Source organism: Symphalangus syndactylus, chromosome 11 (genome assembly GCF_028878055.3).
Source record: "Symphalangus syndactylus isolate Jambi chromosome 11, NHGRI_mSymSyn1-v2.1_pri, whole genome shotgun sequence".
Classification (NCBI taxonomy): domain Eukaryota; kingdom Metazoa; phylum Chordata; class Mammalia; order Primates; family Hylobatidae; genus Symphalangus; species Symphalangus syndactylus.
Window position 1 is genome coordinate 18,062,495 of NC_072433.2, and position 17,295 is coordinate 18,079,789.

Sequence of the window (17,295 nt, forward strand, 5' to 3'; positions counted from 1 at the left end):
TGAGCGACTCACCCCATTCTTCCCTTTGGAGCCAAATGAAGGGTTCTGAGGCTGGCGGCGAGCTGTTTACACAACATGATTGGGAAGTGCTCTGGGGTTTTCATAACAGAAACAATGGGAGACCACATCCCCAGAGAAGGTCTTCTAAAAGTCTTGAGGTTTCAAGACCCTGATGTTCTCTTTGTTCCCAGCTGGACTGCAGAAGGTCACAATGGGGTTGGAGGAGACCATCTCTGGGGCAGAGGTAGGAGGAAACCGGAGATTGGACCCTTGGAACTAAAGACCATCCAGAAAGACTTACTGCCCTTCCTGGGCTTACTTGGTGGCTCGGACACTTCTGCACCTGAGGATGGTCCAGTTGCAGGCTGAGGGTCAGACCCAATGGGCATTTGTCTGGTGTTTCTGCCCAGAGCAGAGCTGTTCACCCTGCAGTTCACAGAACTCCTGGTCCTTCCCCCCAGTGTGCTGTCCACGAACATCAGCCACCTTGATCATGAGAAAGAGGATTCCTGTCAACTGCAGGCTCCTCCGTTTGTTGCAGGTAGCGAAGGGAGGTGGGAAGGAGGCTCTGTTACCTATCACAAAGTGACCACAAATCCTGTGAGATGGATGGAAGCTCCTTTGGAGCTCCTGAGAGCTGCAGCAGGTCCTGCCCCTTCAGTGGGACAGAGTCTGGCTCTAGTTATAATCCTAGGCAGTAATGTTTGGGGTACCCTCTCTCTCTGGTTGGGTAATGTATAAAGTCTTGTCTGTCTTGACCGTTGTTCATGGTTGTAAGCCCGACACCTAATATATAGCAGGTGCCTAACAGCCCCTGTTGAATAAATAATGAGATAAAGTTCTTAGAAGGTGTCTGCAAGATGGACTAGCCTTTGTATTCCCTGGAATCGGTGGGCTGGACCCTAGGGCGAGCTGCTCAGCTACTTGAGAACCGCTTTGCATCGCTGCTGCTGTGGGGGACTGGGTTCCACTACCAGAAACAACTTCCACACAACCTCAGCTGCCAAAGGAGCCCTGGGGGGAAACTCCAGCCTCCTATCCAGGGGTTACCCTGGGACAGGCCCACTACAGAAGAGCATGTACAGAGAGGGGAGACTGGCTTCTCCCTTCCCAAGGAGGAGGGGTGGAGTGGATCTGTGACCATTATGTCAGCATTTCGCAGACCCCAGGTCCGCCCACACGGGCTAAGGGCAAGGCCATGCTATGTCCAGGATCCATCTCCCCACCCCTCAACCCACAGCCACCCTCCAACTCCTCACTAATACTGGAACTGGGTGGGGGTGGGGGCAGAGAATTTTAATTCTTTCAGACTCAAAACTTAACTTCTCATTTCTTTCAAGACATTCACCCCTCACCCAAAAAACGAAAGTCAAGGCTAAGGGGAATTCTGCGTGGTGGAAAAGCTTAAGGTGTTACTTTTGCTCTGGGTGAGGCTGGTCATCCGCATTTACCACACACAGCCAAAAGTGCCCGAGGCTGAGAGCCCTGAGGCTGAGGGTCTCTAGGTGGGAATGACAGAGTGGGGTGGGGGCGTGGAGAAGGGCGCTCCTCCGAGGCTGGGCGAGGAGGACGTCGCCACCTGCACAGCTGGCGCGGCTGTGCCCGGGGTGGGGGGAAGGGGCGAGTCCCTTTGCAGGCCTCCAAGTCCAGCCCTTCCCCTGCAGCCCCACACGCGGCGCTTTGAAGTGGCCGCGCTGGCTGCCCCCTCCCGCGCGGCGCCGCCCCCGCTGCGTCCGCACCTTGGCAGTGGCTGAGCGCCGTCAAAGGGAAGGGGCGGGTGGCACCCGCTGGGAACTCTTTGTAAATTCATCTCCCAGGAAGGCTGGGCCGAGGAGCCCTTCGGGGGAATCCGCCTCCGGGGTCGCGGGGTCAAGGTGTGTTGGGTTAACCCCTAACACTTCCTGAAAGATTGGTCACCCCTCGGGACTCAGGGTGGGACTTCAGAGCCCCCACCCCTAGGTTCTTCTGCTGGGCGGGGTTTACGCCCCTGGGAAGCGGCTGGGGCTGGTGAAGCTGGGACCAGTTTCCTGTGAAAATCCTACGAGCCATTTTGGCAATAATTTGTACAAGTTCTTTAAAACTGTGCAGACCTCTGATCCAGCACCTCCTTGCTGCCTAGAAAATAATCGCAGATACGTGCAAAAAGGTATGTGCTATGACGCATTGGAGCATTGCTTAGAACTGGGAAACCGTGGGAATATTCAGCAGTAGAGATTATTATATTCACTAATTAACTAATAGTTTACCACTGGCCAGACAGCATTGGAGAAAATCCGAGACTTCAAATCATGAGTAATGATGACATGGAATATTTACTATGAACAAAAAAAATGCTTTTGACATTGTTAACCAATAACTATATAAGCCTGTATGGAAAAAAGACTGGAAGGAAATAAGACAATACATTCTTAGTAGTGGTTCTCTCTGGGTGCTGGGATTAAAGGATGACTGTGATTATCTTAGGCATTTCTGAAATGTTTAATACTCTATGCCATAATCATGTATTTAAAAATAAATGTTATTTAGATAAAACCTTAGTTCAGCCAGGTGTGGTGGCTCAAGCCTGTAATCCCAGCACTTTGGGAGGCCAAGGCGGGCAGATCACCTGAGGTCAGGAGTCCGAGGGCAGCCTAGCCAATGTGGTGAAACCCCATCTCTACCAAAAATAAAAAAATTGACTGAGCATGTTGGGAGGCACCTATAATCCCAGCTACTTGGGAGGCTGAGGCAGGAGAATCACTTGAACCTGGGAAGCAAAGGTTGCAGTGAGCCGAGATCACGCCATTGCACTCCAGCCTGGGCAACAGAGTGAGGCTCCACTTCCAAAAAAATAAGAAAGTAAAGGAATAAAAGAATGGCTACTCCATAGACAGAGCAGAGGGCTGCTGGTTGCCCATTTGTATGGTTATTTTTTTTATTACATGCTAAACAAGGGGTGGATTATTCATGCCTCCCTTTTTTAGACCATATAGGGTAACTTTCTGATGTTGCCGTGGTATTTGTAAACTGTCAGGGTGCTGGTGGGAGTGTAGCAGTAAGGATGAAGATAGTTCACTCTTGTCGCCATCTTGCTTTTGGTGGGTTTTGGCTAGCTTCTTTGCCGCAAACTGTTTTATCAGCAAGGTCTCTATGACCTGTATCTTGTCCCGACCTCCTATCTCATCCTGTGACTTAGAATGCCTTAACCATCTGGCAATGCAACCCAGTAGGTCTCAGCTTCATTTTACTCAAGATGAAGTTGCTCTGGTTCAAACACTTTTGACACATCCATCAGCATGCAAACCAGCCCTAACCCAACCTGAACCCTCAAAGGTAGAGAAATAAAGAGAAACGCTGAGAAGCAGGAGTGAGACCCCCTCACTCCCCAAAGGCCATAGTGTGGTCTCCCAGAGGTTCTGGGTCTGATGATTCAACCTTTCTTTGATGCCATTCAGGAGGCCTGGGTGGTAGAGGAAGCTTCCAGGACTTGACAGACATTCAGCTTCCTTCCTAATAGGTGGTGATCAGCTGGCTATGGGAGAGACCCCTCACCTCTGAGGGGATCATCATTACTTCCTCCTGCCCTGCTCCACCTTCATATGTTCCTCTGATTAAGAACAGTCCTGAATTATTAGGTGATGGCTGGTGGAGAAGTATTGAGAACTATGTTCTTCCAGGATTTATTCAGAGGGTTTGGACTATAGCCCATTGAAATGGGCCCCTCCATCCTGCACCATAAGATTTAGAGAACACTAAAAAAATTTCCCTTATCTCTAGTCAGCTGTGGTGATCCTTTGAAGTTTTTGTTTCTTATTTGGCAGATTATTACTGTAAGTCATTTTGTGCTTCTGATTTCTTTAACATTCATTTTTTTTCTTCTGAAAGCACAGTAAAACATGGGGGGTGGCTGTGTGGGTGGGAGTCTTGCTGGGACTCCCAGAGAGGACTGCTACTAAGTAAACTTTGCTTTTACTAAAATGGGCATGCGAACACACACACACACACACACACACACACACACACACATCTCCCAGAGAAGTTTTTTTCTGTTCTAAATTCACTTTAGATAAGTGTACTGATTCAGCTTAGAGATTTTTAAAAGAGAAAAGAAATGAGAAAAGAAGACCAAGATGCACAGAAGATAGAGTAAGTGGAAGAAACACCTCTACTATTAATTTCGGCAGAAGACAATGGAGAGAATGGGGAAGAAGCAATATGCAAAGAGCTGACAGCTAATAATTTTCCAGAACTGTTGAGTCTGTGACTCCTCAGGCTGAAGAGGCACAGTGGTTTCCGAACAGAGAAAATATAAATCACTTTATACCTAGCCACGTTGTAGTGAAACTTCTTGACACCAAAGACAATGAGAAAATCCTAAAAGAAACCACAGAAAAAAGAAAAATTACCTACAAAGAAATCATAAGTAAACAGCTTTCTCATTAGCAACAAAAGAGATCAGAATAATATCTTCAAAGGGCTGAGGGAAAATAATTGTTATCCCCAAATTCTAAACTAAAATACATGTTGTTCAAGAATGAGTGCAAAATAATGACATTTCAGACAAAAAAAAAAGCACTGAGAAACATTTTCACATACATCCCCTCATTGAAAAAATTGCTGAAGAGTATTCCTCAAAAAGAAAAAAAAAACTGATAGGAGTGGAAGGAAAGACACAATACTAAGGGGAAAAAGAATATATGTTGGGTAAATCTCATAATCCTTGTGTATAAAACAACAACAATAATGATAGCAACTAATTGGGAGGGTTTAAAATGAGAAAAAAAATAAAGTGATAGGTAACAATAGTTAAGAAGAAGGAGTAGAGTAATTGAAGTGAAGCATTCTGTTTTTGTTTTGTGCTTTTTTTTTTGAGATGGAGTCTCCCTCTGTCACCCAGGCTGGTGTTTAGTGGCATGATCTCTGCTTACTGCAACCTCCACCTCCCAGGTCCAAGTGATTCTCCTGCCTCAGCCTCCCATGTAGCTGGTATTACAGGCTCACACCATCACAACCGGCTAATTTTTGTATTTTCAGTAGAGACAGGGTTTCACCATGTTGGCCAGGCTGATCTTGAACTCCTGACCTCAAGTCATCCGCCTTCCTCAGCCTCCCAAAGTGCTGGGATTACAGGCCTGAGGTATCAGGCCCAGCCGAAGTGAAGCATTCTTTTTTTTGTTTTTTTTCTTGTTTTGTTTTTTTTTCTTTGAGACAGAGTCTCGCTCTGTCTCAAAAAAAGTGCAGTGGCGCAATCTCGGCTCACTGCAAGCTCCACCTCCCGGGTTCACGCCATTCTCCTGCCTCAGCCTCTCGGAGTAGCTGGGACTACAGGCGCCCGCCACCACGCCCGGCTAATTTTTTGTATTTTTTAGTAGAGACGGGGTTTCACTGTGGTCTCGATCTCCTGACCTTGTGATCCGCCCGCCTCGGTCTCCCAAAGTGCTGGGATTACAAGCGAAGTGAAGCATTCTAAGGTTCTTTTGTTGTTTTGGAAGAGAGTGTAACAGAAAGTGAATTGATCACGAAGCTAGGGAAGTATAAGCTGCAAGAGTAATTTCTGTCTCCTTCTCCTTCTCCTTCTCCCTCTCCCTCTCCCTCTCTCCCTCTCCCTCTCCCTCTCCCTCTCCCTCTCCCTCTCCCTCTCCCTCTCCCTCTCCCTCTCCCTCTCCCTCTCCCTCTCCCTCTGCCTCTGCCTCTCCCTCTCCCTCTGCCTCTCCCTCTCCCTCTCCCTCTACCTTTCCCTCCCCCTCCCCCTCCCCTTCTCTTCCTCCTCCTTCTTTTTTTAAAAAAGAGAGCTTCCAAATTGAATAAGCTTCAGATCCCATAAAACCTGGATCTGCCTCTGAGGTAGCACTAATATTTTATATTTGGACTTTATTAAGACAGCTCTATAAGTTAAAAATGTAAAGACAACTACTAAAAGTACAAAAAACAGAATACATAACTTTTTTTTTTTTTTTTTTAGAATGTATAACTTCTAACCTGCTAGGGAAAATAAAGATAAGAACATTTGATCTGGCTGGGAGCGGTGGCTCACGTCTGTAATCCCAGCACTTTGGGAGGCTGAGGTGGGCATGTCACCTGAGGTCAAGAGTTCAAGACCAGCCTGACCAACATGGAGAAACCCTGTCTCTACTAAAAATACAAAATTAGCCAGGCATGGTGGCATATGCCTGTAATCCCAGCTACTTGGGAGGCTGAGGCAGGAGAATGCTTGAACCCGGAAGGCAGAGGTTGCAGTGAGCTGAGATTGTGCCGTTGCACTCCAGCCCAGGCAACAACAGTGAAATTCCGTCTCAAAAAAAAAAAAAAAAAGAACTTTTGATCAAACCAATCAAAAGCAGGAAAAGGGAAAAGAAACAAAGAAAACAAAGAAAACACATTATAAACAAAAAATACAAACTAGAATGGCAGATGTGGCAAAATTTATTGCTTAACCCTAGATATCTGTTCTCCCTTCCTAGCATGGGAAAGGATATTTTTTGCCAAGCAGATTTAAAATCTATTATACATCCCTCAGCCTCTCTTACAGATAGATTTGGCCAGTGGTATGTGACCAGAAGTGACATTGCAATTTCTGTGTTGCCATTAAACAGGGGGAAATTCTCTTCTATTCCCTTCTCTGTCTCCTTTTCCTTTTCTAATTGGCTAGAATTCAGGTGTAATAACAGGAGCTACATCATCTATCTCACACCAAAAGATGGAAGCTGTGTATTGAATATGACAGAGCAATGAGAAAGGAAGAGACTGGGCCCCTGATAATTTTGTGGAGAAGATCTATCACACTAGCCAGGACTTTTATGTAAGAGTTAAAAATTTCATCTTGTTTAAGCCACTTTTAATTTGATTTCACTGCAAAAGCAGCTAACAAATACACTAACACATGTAGCAGGTATAAATTATGTTAGAAATTACAGTAAAAGTAAATGGAGTAGACTAAAAGATAGTGATTTTCAGGTTAGAATAAAACAAAGACAAAACAAAATAAACACAGACATGCTCATTTGCTACGTACTGTCTATAGCTGCATTCACACCTTACTACCAGAGTTGAATAGTTACAACAGAGACTAAAAGGTCAAAAATATTTACTATCGGCCGGGCACGGTGGCTCATGCCTGTAATCTCAGCACTTTGGAAGGCTGAGGTGGGCGGATCACAAGGTCAGGAGTTTGAGACCAGCCTGGCCAGTATGGTGAAACCCCATCTCTACTAAAAATACAAAAATTAGCCAGCACTCTCCAGCCTGGGCAACAGAGTGAGACTCCGTCTCAAAAAAATAAATAGATAAAAATATTTACTATTGACCAGGCACGGTGGCTCATGCCTGTAATCTCAGCTTCTTGGGAAGCTAAGGCAGGTGGATCATGAGGTCAGGAGTTCGAGACCAGCCTGCCCAATGTGGTGAAACCCCATCTCTACTAAAAATACTAAATTAGCGAGGTGTGGTGGCGGGCACCTGTAATCCCAGCTACTCGGGAGGCTGAGGCAGGAGAATCACTTGAAACCAGAAGGCAGAGGTTGCAGTGAGCCAAGATGGCACCACTGCACTCCAGCCTGGGCAAAAGAGTGAAACTCCATCTCAAAAAAAAAAAAAAAAATTTACTATCTGGCCCTTTACAGAAAAAGTAAGTTTGATGACCCCTGAACTAATTCATAAAGCAAATTTTAACAAATACCAAAGAATAGCTGTCATACTGACTATATTATCTCATCTTAATGAAATAAAACTAGAAGTTAAAACCAAAGAGGCAGGGCACAGTGGCTCATGTCTGTAATTCCAGCATTTTGAGAGGCTGAGACAGGTGGGTAACTTGAGGCCAGGAGTTTGAGACCAGCCTGGCCAATATGGCAAAACCCTGTCTCTACAAAAAATACAAAAATTGGCTGGGTGTGGTACCACACGCGTGTAGTCCCAGCTACTCGGGAGGCTGAAGCATGAGAATTACTTGAACCCAGGAGGCAGAGGTTGCAGTGAGCCGAGATGCGCCACTGCACTCCACCTGTATGGTAGAGTGAGACTCTGTCTCAAAAAAAAAAAAAAAAAACCCAAATAATTAAAATTAAAACCAAAGAGTTAGCCAAAATGACCCCATTATATGTGGATGTGTGTCTAAATAATTCATAGGGAAAAGAGGAAACCACAAAGAAAATTACAAAACATTTGGAAGTGAAGGTCATTAAAACATTATATAAAATATTTTTGGAATCAGCTAGAACAAAGATTAGAGAGAAATTTATATCCGTTTTTATTTTATTTTTTTTTTTTGAGACGGAGTCTCGCTCTGTCGCCCAGGCTGGAGTGCAGTGGCGCAATCTCGGCTCACTGCAAGCTCCGCCTCCCGGGTTCACGCCATTCTCCTGCCTCAGCCTCTCCGAGTAGCTGGGACTACAGGCTCCCGCCACTACGCCCGGCTAATTTTTTTGTATTTTTAGTAGAGACGGGGTTTCACCGTGGTCTCGATCTCCCGACCTTGTGATCCGCCCGCCTTGGCCTCCCAAAGTGCTGGGATTACAAGCATGAGCCACCGCGCCCGGCCTATCCTTTAAAGAATATATTAGACAAAGAAAAAGACTAAAAATTAATAAGCTGAGTATCCCGTTGAAGAATTAGAAAAAGAGTAACAGGATAGCCTGAAGAAAGTAGTAAAAAAGGAAATAAAATAGGAAACTAAGGCTGGGCATGGTGTCTCATACCTATAATCCCAGCCCTTTGGGAGGCTGAGGCAGGCAGATTGCTTGAGCTCACAAGTTCAAGACCAACCTGGGCAATATGACAAGACCCCGTCTCTACTAAAAATAGAAAAAAATAGCTGGGTATGGTGATGCATGCCTGTGGGTCCCAGCTACTTGGGAGGCTGAGGTGGGAGGATCACTTGAGCCCAGGGAGCAGAGGTCACAGTGAGCCGAGATCATGCCATTGTACTCTAGCCTGGGTGATAGAGCCAGAACTTAGCTCAAAAAAAAAAAAAAAGAAGTTACAGAAAAACTGAATAGTTCTATGTTAGTTCTATATCCCTTGTGTCAGTTATCTATTGCTAAGTAACAAATTATCCCCAAAACATAGTATCTTAAAACAATAATCAGACCAGGCCCTGTGGCTCACACCTGTAATCCCAGCACTTTGGGAAGCTGAGGTGGGCAGATCATCTGAGGTCAGGAGTTCGAGACCAGCCTGGCCAACATGGTGAAACCCCATCTCTACTAAAATACAAAAATTAGCCAGGTGCGGTGGCAAATGCCTGTAATCCCAGCTACTCGGGAGGTTGAGACATGAAAATTGCTTGCACCAGGAGGCGGAGGTTGCAGTGAGCTGAGATTGCGCTACTGCACTCCAGCCTGGGTGACAGAATAAGACTCTCTCACTCACAAAAACAAAAAAACAAAAAAACAATAATCAGTCAGCTGGGCATGATGGCTCACGCCTGTAATCTCAGCACTTTGGGAGGTTGAGGCAGGAGAATAGCTTGCCCAAAATTACAGTGGAAGAAAAAAATTGCAATTTTATATTCAAGATGCCATGATTATCTATATAAAAAATTCATGGACCAGGCACAGTGGCTCTTGCCTGTAATCCCAGCACTTTGAGAAGCTGAGGCAGGAGGATCACTTGAGCCTAGGAGTTTGTGACCAGCCTGGGCAACACAGGGAGAACTTGTCTCTAAAAAAAAAAAAAAAAATTAGTACGGGTGGTATGCGCCTGTAGTCTCAGCTACTGGGGAGGCCAAGGAGGGGGAATCGCTTGAGCCCGGGGGTTTGAGGCTGCAGTGAGCTACTACTGTGCTACTGCACTTCAGCCTGGTGACAGAGAAAGACCATGTCTCCAAAAATAAATAGATAACTAAATAAATAAAAATAAGACAACAATCATTTTATTTGCTCATGATTCTGTGGTTAGCAGTTCAGGCCAGGCACATCTGGACAGTTCTTCTGCTGGTCTTACCTAGGGACACTCTGGCAGTGACAGCCATCTGGTAGCTCTTCTGGGTCCAGACAATCCAGGATGCCCTCCCTCATGCGTCTAGCAGTAGGTGCTGGCTGTCAGCTGAGTCACACGTCTCCATCAGGTTATTCCAGACTTCTTGTGTTAGCAGAAGGATTCCCAGCAAGCAGCAAAATAGAGCAAGCCCCAGTGCACAAGTGTTTTTCAAGCCTCTGCTTGTATCACACTTGCTGATGTCTCATTGGCCAAATTATAACAAATCTTGGCCAAAGCAAGTCACTGAGTCAACGTGGGAGGGATTATACATAGGTAAGGATACAGGGATAGAGACAGAGATGGGGGTAGGGAGGCTGTTACTATAACAATCAACCAAGATTGTTAAGTAAACATATAAATCAACCCTGCCTAAATACAGTGTGGTAGTCCACACTAGATGTTGGAATGGAAAAAGGACATTAGTGGGAAAACTAATGGTGGTGGTGGAATCCAAACGAAGACTGGAGTTTAGTTAGTAGTAATATATCAATGCTAATTTCTTATTTAGACAAATATACCATGGTTATATATTCATATATTAACTTGAGGGGAAACTAGATGACAGATATAGGGAAACTCTGTTTACCATCTTTGAAACTTTTTTGTAAGTCTAAAATTATTCCAGAACTAAAAGTTTATTTCAAAAAAAGCAACAACTTTCCAACATACTGGGAAACTATAGGCCTAGGTAATTTTATGGGTGATTTTTGCCAAATTATTCAAGGAACAGATATCCCTCTCTTATTTAAACTGTTTCAGAAAATTCAGGCCGGGCGCAGTGCCTCATGCCTGTAATCCCAGCACTTTGGGAGAGCGAGGAGGGCAGATCATTTGAGGTCAGGGGTTCAAGACCAGCCTGGCTAACATGGTGAAACCCCATTTCTACTAAAAATACAAAAATTAGCTGAGCGTGATGGTGGGCGCCTGTACTTCCAGCTACTCAGGAGGCTGAGGCAGAAGAATCACTTGAACCTGGGAGGTAGAGGTTGCAGTGAGCTGAGATTGGGCCCCTGCACTCTAGCCTGGGCAGCAGAGCAAGACTCCATCGCAAACAAACAAACAAAAGCACAACAAAAAACAAACAAAAGCTGTTTCAGAAAATTGGAAAAGAAGGACTGCTTCTTAATTAACTTTATGAGGTTAGTATAATCTTGTTTGGTCAAGGGCAATATGAGACTATTACAGGCAATCTCATTTGTGAAGAGAAAGGCAAACTTCCTAAATGTATTAGCAAACTGTATATAGATACACACATGCACACACCAGGGATACAAGGACAGTTTAAAATTAGAAAACCTAAAGTAATTTGCCAAATTAACAAAGTAAAGAAGAACAATCATATAATCCTCTCAACAGATGCAAGTAGAAAAAGCATTTGATAAAAATTTCGTATCACTCATTGTAAAAACTCTTGACCAGCCAGGCACGGTGGCTCAAGCCTGTAATCCCAGCACTTTGGGAGGCCAAGGCAGGAGGATCACGAGGTCAGGAGATCAAGATCATCCTAGCCAACATGGTGAAACCCCATCTCTACTGAAAATACAAAAATTAGCCGGGCATGGTAGTGGGCTCCTGTAGTCCCAGCTACTCAGGAGGCTGAGGCAGGAGAATCGCTTGAACCCAGGAAACCAGGAGGCAGAGGTTGCAGTGAGCCAAGATCATGCCACTGCACTCCAGCCTGGACGACAGAGCAAGACTCTGTCTCAAAAAACAAACAAACAAACAAAAAAAACAACTCTTGACCAATCCAGAATTGAAGGAAACTTCCCAAACCTGAGAAAGGGTATCTACCAAATACTTACAACAAACAATATCCTTGATGGCAAAATATTTTAAGCATTTCCGTTAAAATCTGACTGAGGAAAATCTACCTGCTACCACTGATACCACTCAGCATTGTGCTAATGTTTTAGCTAGCGCAAGATGAGAAAAATAAATTCAAAGAATAAAAATTACACTGGAAGAAAAAATTGAAACTTTATATGTAAGATGACATGATTGTCTTCATAAAAAATTCAGGAACTATGTGCAGTGGCTCTCACTTATAATCCCAGCATTCTGGGGGGCTGAGGCAGGAGGATCCCTTGAGCCCAGGAGTTTAAGACCAGCCTGGACAACATAGGGAGACCCCATCTCTACAAAAAAATTTTAAAATTAGCTGGGTATGGTGGTGTGTGCCTGTAGTCCCAGCTACTTGGGAGGTGGAGGTGAGAGGATTGCTTGAGTCTGGGAAGTTGAGGCTGCTGTGAACTGTGATCTTACCACTGCACTCCAGCCTGGGCAACAGAGTGAGACCTATTCCAAACAACAATAACAAAAAATTCAGGGACATTTACAAGTGAGCTGTTTGAACTAAGAAGAGTTTAGTTAGGTGGCTAGATATAAGGTCAGTATAAAAATGTGAAATAAAAATATTTAACAAGTATATCCAGGAGGGAAGATGAGGAACAGGAAGAACAGGATGGAGGATGGGGCTTTAGCCATAGGTATAGTTTGTTTCTTTAAAAAAAAAAGAAAAAGAAAAAAGGCTAGATGTGGTGGCTCATGTCTGTAATCCCAGCCCTTAGGGAGGCCGAGGTGGGCAGATCACTTGAGGTCAGGAGTTGGAGACCAACGGGGTGAAACCCTGTCTCTACTAAAAATACAAAAAATGTGTCAGGTGTGGTGGTGTGTGCCTGCAATCCCAGCTACTCGGGAAGCTGAGGTGGGAGAATTGCTGGAACCTGGCTGGAGGTTACAGTGAGCTGATTGCATCATTGCACTCCAGCCTGGGCGACAGAGTGAGACCCGGTATCAAAAAAAAAGAGGAGGAGATCTGCAGCAAATAAAGCACAAGTATGTCTACTATATTGTTTTCACTTGTTGAATGTTTCCATGTAATATACATAATACGCATAGAATGATATATGCAACACATATATGATTTATAAGGTATAATTTCAAAATAAGCCTCATGACCCTTACAACTAACTTAAAAACTAGAGTTTTACCAAGACCATTTTACTATTGTATCCTCCTTCCCCATCCTTTGTCTTCCAGCCTACAGGCAAGCTCTATTCTGAATGTTGCAGTTATAAATTCTTTGATATTTTAAAATAGGGTTTGAGCTATCATATTATTTTCTGTACTTTTCAATGTGTTTGAAATGCTTCCAAATTTTAAAAAATGCAAAATATGTCTATTCACGAGTGTATCATGTATCTCTAATAAGAAACACGATTATTGGAAAAGAAATGTTTGGAAATGACTAGGAAGCTTTTTGGTTTCCTAATGTGTAGTGACATTACTATTCATTCATTCATATTTCCTGAGCACCTTCCTGGTGCCAGGCACTGTGCCAGGTGCTGGGGATGCAGGCACTGTGCCAGGTGCTGGGGATGCAGACACCTGCATTGGGCTAGTGGTCGATCCCCAGCTGGGATGAGGTGCGTGCAGCGCATCAACGTGGTAGCTGGAGCACAGTTGCACTCAGTGGTGACCAGTATTATTATTATTAATTCCTAAGGAATGGCACAAAGTTTCCAGCTGCTGAAATCAGGATCAGTTTCTGACTCTTGGCTTTACTGTGCCCAACATGTGTTCATTAGACTCTGTATCTGGCTTGTTCCATATACTTGATGAGGCCAGCATCTCTAGCAGAGGCCCTGGGGTGTGGGAGAGGATCTCCGTGGAACAGCCCTGGAAGGCGTGCAGGGTGCAGAAGGCCTGTGGATTTTAGAGATGCTCAGAGTCCTGGGGGTGGGTGTGATTGCTCCTGAAGGAGACACACAGTCTCCCTGGGCCTCTGCCCAAGCCTAGCTTTGGCTCTCATTCGTTGCTGTTTGTGCCTCTCTGCGTCACCTTCAGCCACACAATCAAACATGTATAACAAAGAAACCCAAACAAGACATCAAATTCGGGTAGCATTTAAGTTTGCTGTTGCTGAGAATCAGTTCTTGAACCGAAAGGAATTTTGTTGGGGGCAGGATTGAGGTGGGGGGTATAGGGTCTGGTTGGCTTCATTATACTAGCACAAAATAATGACCCAGTTCTCTGACAATTCTGGAAACCCTGCTGTCATGGACAAGGATACCCAAATGGCTCGGGGGTGTGCTGATGCTCAGAGACCTGTGGGGTCAGCTCCTGTTTGGTGGGAGCTCATGAAACAGTGCGACGGGCTTCTAGCTTCCTGGCCCTATGAACAAGGCTACTCCAGGCCCTCCCTGGGTGTGGGGATGTCTTAGAGGGCAGAGGACCACTTCCCTGGGGCCACCGCCTACAGCACGTGGGAGGCTGTCCCATAGTTTCACTTGAAAGATGCAGACTGAAAGTGCTAGGCTCTGATGCCAGCCGCTTCCTCTTGGTCTAGAGCCAAAGAAGCCCTGGGTCAGAGCGTGTCCAAGCCTCTCTCCTGGGATCACATCACTGAAACTGTGCCCTGGCTCTGTGTCCTGGGAGCCTCGGAGCCTCATGTTGGCTGGTGGGGAGGGAAGCTATAAGAGTGCCCAGTCTGCTGCTCCTGTCTGGGCCTTTCTTTCCTTACAGCCCTAAGCCTGGAGCTCTGGAGCTCCTTGCCAGTGTTGCCACCCCGTAGGCTGGCAAAGCCTGCTAGGACGGAAGGCCTGTAATTTGTGACTCATGGCCTGTCGCCGACCATGGGTTGGCAAGCCACAATCCAGGCGGTGCTGAATCACTCTGGCTTGCCTGTTCTGCTGGCATGCAGGGTGCATAGCCTCTGCATTGGCACGCAGGCATGAGGAGGCGGTTATTGTAAAGCCCACCCTTGATGGCTGGGTGGAGTTGGGCTCAGCTCCTGGGGAGAGTGCAAGGTGGGGCCAGGGGCTGTCTGCTTGGGCTGCAGCTCCCTGCAGAGAGGCTTGTGGAAAGGCCTTGGAGTGCCGGTCATGTTGCTGTATCAGGTTCAGACACCCTCTGCCTCAGGAAGGCCCTGCTTGCTCAGGTCCCCTCAGTCCCTGGGAATGACGGGCTCCATCTTTGCTCTGTTCCCTACCTGGCCCTGATTAGAATACAGTTTGCATGATCAAGGCTGGTGCAATGCATGGTCTGCCTAAGGTCTCTCAGGTGGCCTTAAGAGTCAGAGTCCCTGGGCTGGGCACGGTGGCTCATGTCTGTAATACCAGCACTTTGGGAGGCCAAGGCGGGTGGATCACAAGGTCAGGAGATCGAGACCATCCTGGCTAACACAGTGAAACCCTGTCTCTACTAACAATACAAAAAAAATTAGCTGGGTGTGGTGGCAGGTGCCCATAGTCCCAGCTACTCGGGAGGCTGAGGCAGGAGAATGGCAAGAACCCGGGAGGCAGAGCTTGCAGTGAGCCAAGATTGCACCACTTCACTCCAGCCTGGGTGACAGAGTAAGATTCCGTCTCAAAAAAAAAAAAAAAAAAGAGTCAAAGTCCCTGGCTGGCCAGGGACAGCCTGGCTGCTGACCTGGGCCCGCTGGCCACTCACTCAGCCTTTTTTTCATCAGCTTACAAAACAAGGACAGAAGTCAAAACAGTGAGAAGCGACTGGGCGTGGTGGCTCACGCCTGTAATCTCAACACTTTGGGTGGCTGAAGCAGGCAGATTATTTAAGGTCTGAGACCAGCCTGGTCAACATGGTGAAGCCCTATCTCTACTAAAAATACAAAAATTAGCCGGGCATGGTGGCGGGTGCCTGTAATTCCAGCTACTTGGGAGGCTGAGGTGGGAGGATTGCTTGAGCCCAGGAGGTAGAGGTTGTATTGAGCCAAGATCATGCCACTGCACTCCAGCCTGGGCGACAGAGCAAGAACTTGGTCTAAAACAAAACAAAACAAAAACAGTGAGAAGCACCTTTTATTTTTTTCTGCCCATCAGACTGGCAAAAAATTTGAAGGACTAAAAATATCCAGTGTTGAAGTGAAGGTAGGGAAATGGGTACTGCAATGTGGCAGGGGCAAGGGGGTCAAGACTGTTTCTGAAGGGCCATTTGGCAGTATCTGTTAAAATTCAAAAGACATATATCCTTTTTTTTTTTTTTTTTTTTTTTTTTTTTTCCAGATGGAGTTTCGCTCTTGTTGCCCAGGCTGGAGTGCAATAGTGCAATCTCTGCTCACTGTAACCTTCGCCTCCCGGGTTCAAGCAATTGTTGTGCCTCAGCCTCCCAAGTAGCTGAGATTACAGGCATGAGCCACCACACTTGGCTTATATATAGATATAGATACAGATATAGAGATAGATTTTTTTTTTTTTTTTTTTTTTTACGGAGCCTCACTCTGTCACCCAGGCTAGAGTGCAGTGGTGTGATCTCGGCTCACTGCAACCTCCTCCTCCCAGGTTCTAGCAATTCTCCTGCCTCAACCTCCCAAGTAGCTGAGATTAGAGGCGTGTGCCACCACAGCCAGCTAATTTTTGTATTTTTCGTAGAGATGGGGTTTCACCATATTGGCCAGGGTGGTCTTGAACTCCTGACCTCAAGTGGTATGCCCATCTTGGCCTCTCAGAGTGTTGGGATTACAGGCATGAGCCACTGTGCCCAGCCTTCACTTGGCTAATTTTATATTTTTAGTAGAGACAGGGTTTTACCATGTTGGTGAGGCCGGTCTCAAACTCCTGATGTCAGGTGATCCACCTGTCTCGGCCTCCTAAAGTGCTGGAATTATAGGTGTGAGCCACTGTGCCCAGCCAAAAGACACATACACTTTAGACTCAGCAGTAAACTTCTGAGAACACTTCACATAGAAAAACTTGGGCCGGGCGCGGTGGCTCATGCCTGTAATCCCAGCACTTTGGGAGGCTGAGGGGGGCGGATCACCTGAGGTCAGGAGTTCGAGACCAGCCTCAACATGGAGAAACCCTGTCTCTACTAAAAATACAAAATTAGCCGGGTGTGGTGGTGCATGCCTGTAATCTCAGCTACCCAGGAGGCTAAGGCAGGAGAATTGCTTGAACCTGGGAGGCGGAGGTTGCGGTGAGCCAAGATCTCGCCATTGCACTCCAGCCTGGGCAACAAGAGTGAAACTCTGTCTCAAAAAAAGAAAAAGAAAAACTTACACAATAATACAGAAAACATTCTGCAATCCCAAGAATAACACAAAACACAAAAAGTTATGTTCAAGAATGTTCACTGGGGCCAATGCAGTGGCTCATGCCTGTAATCCCAGCACTTTGGGAGGCCGAGGCTAGAGGATCACTTGAGCCCAGGAGGTGGAGGCTGCAGTGAGCCATGATCGCACCACTGTACTCCAACCTGGGCAACAGAGAGAAGCCCTGTCTCAAAAAAAAAAAAAAAAAAAAAAAAAAAAAATTCACTGCAGCTTTGTTGGCAATTGTAAAAAAGTAAAAAAGACAACAGCCTTAATGTTCATCAATACAGTGA

General features: G+C 45.9%; 1 protein-coding gene across 4 annotated transcripts in view; it reads left to right on the forward strand.

Moving 5' to 3' along the window:
- The first annotated feature begins 1,767 nt into the window (after window positions 1–1,767).
- Window positions 1,768–17,295, forward strand: part of VDAC1 (voltage dependent anion channel 1) — a 103,578-nt gene continuing 88,050 nt past the window's right edge. Inside the window, exon 1 of one of the 4 annotated variants that reach the window (XM_063611696.1) lies at window positions 1,768–2,146. The gene's annotated coding sequence lies outside the window, so the exon portion shown is untranslated. The remainder of the gene's footprint in view (window positions 2,147–17,295) is intronic. The other 3 variants (XM_063611694.1, XM_063611695.1, XM_063611700.1) reach the window with 3 other exon arrangements.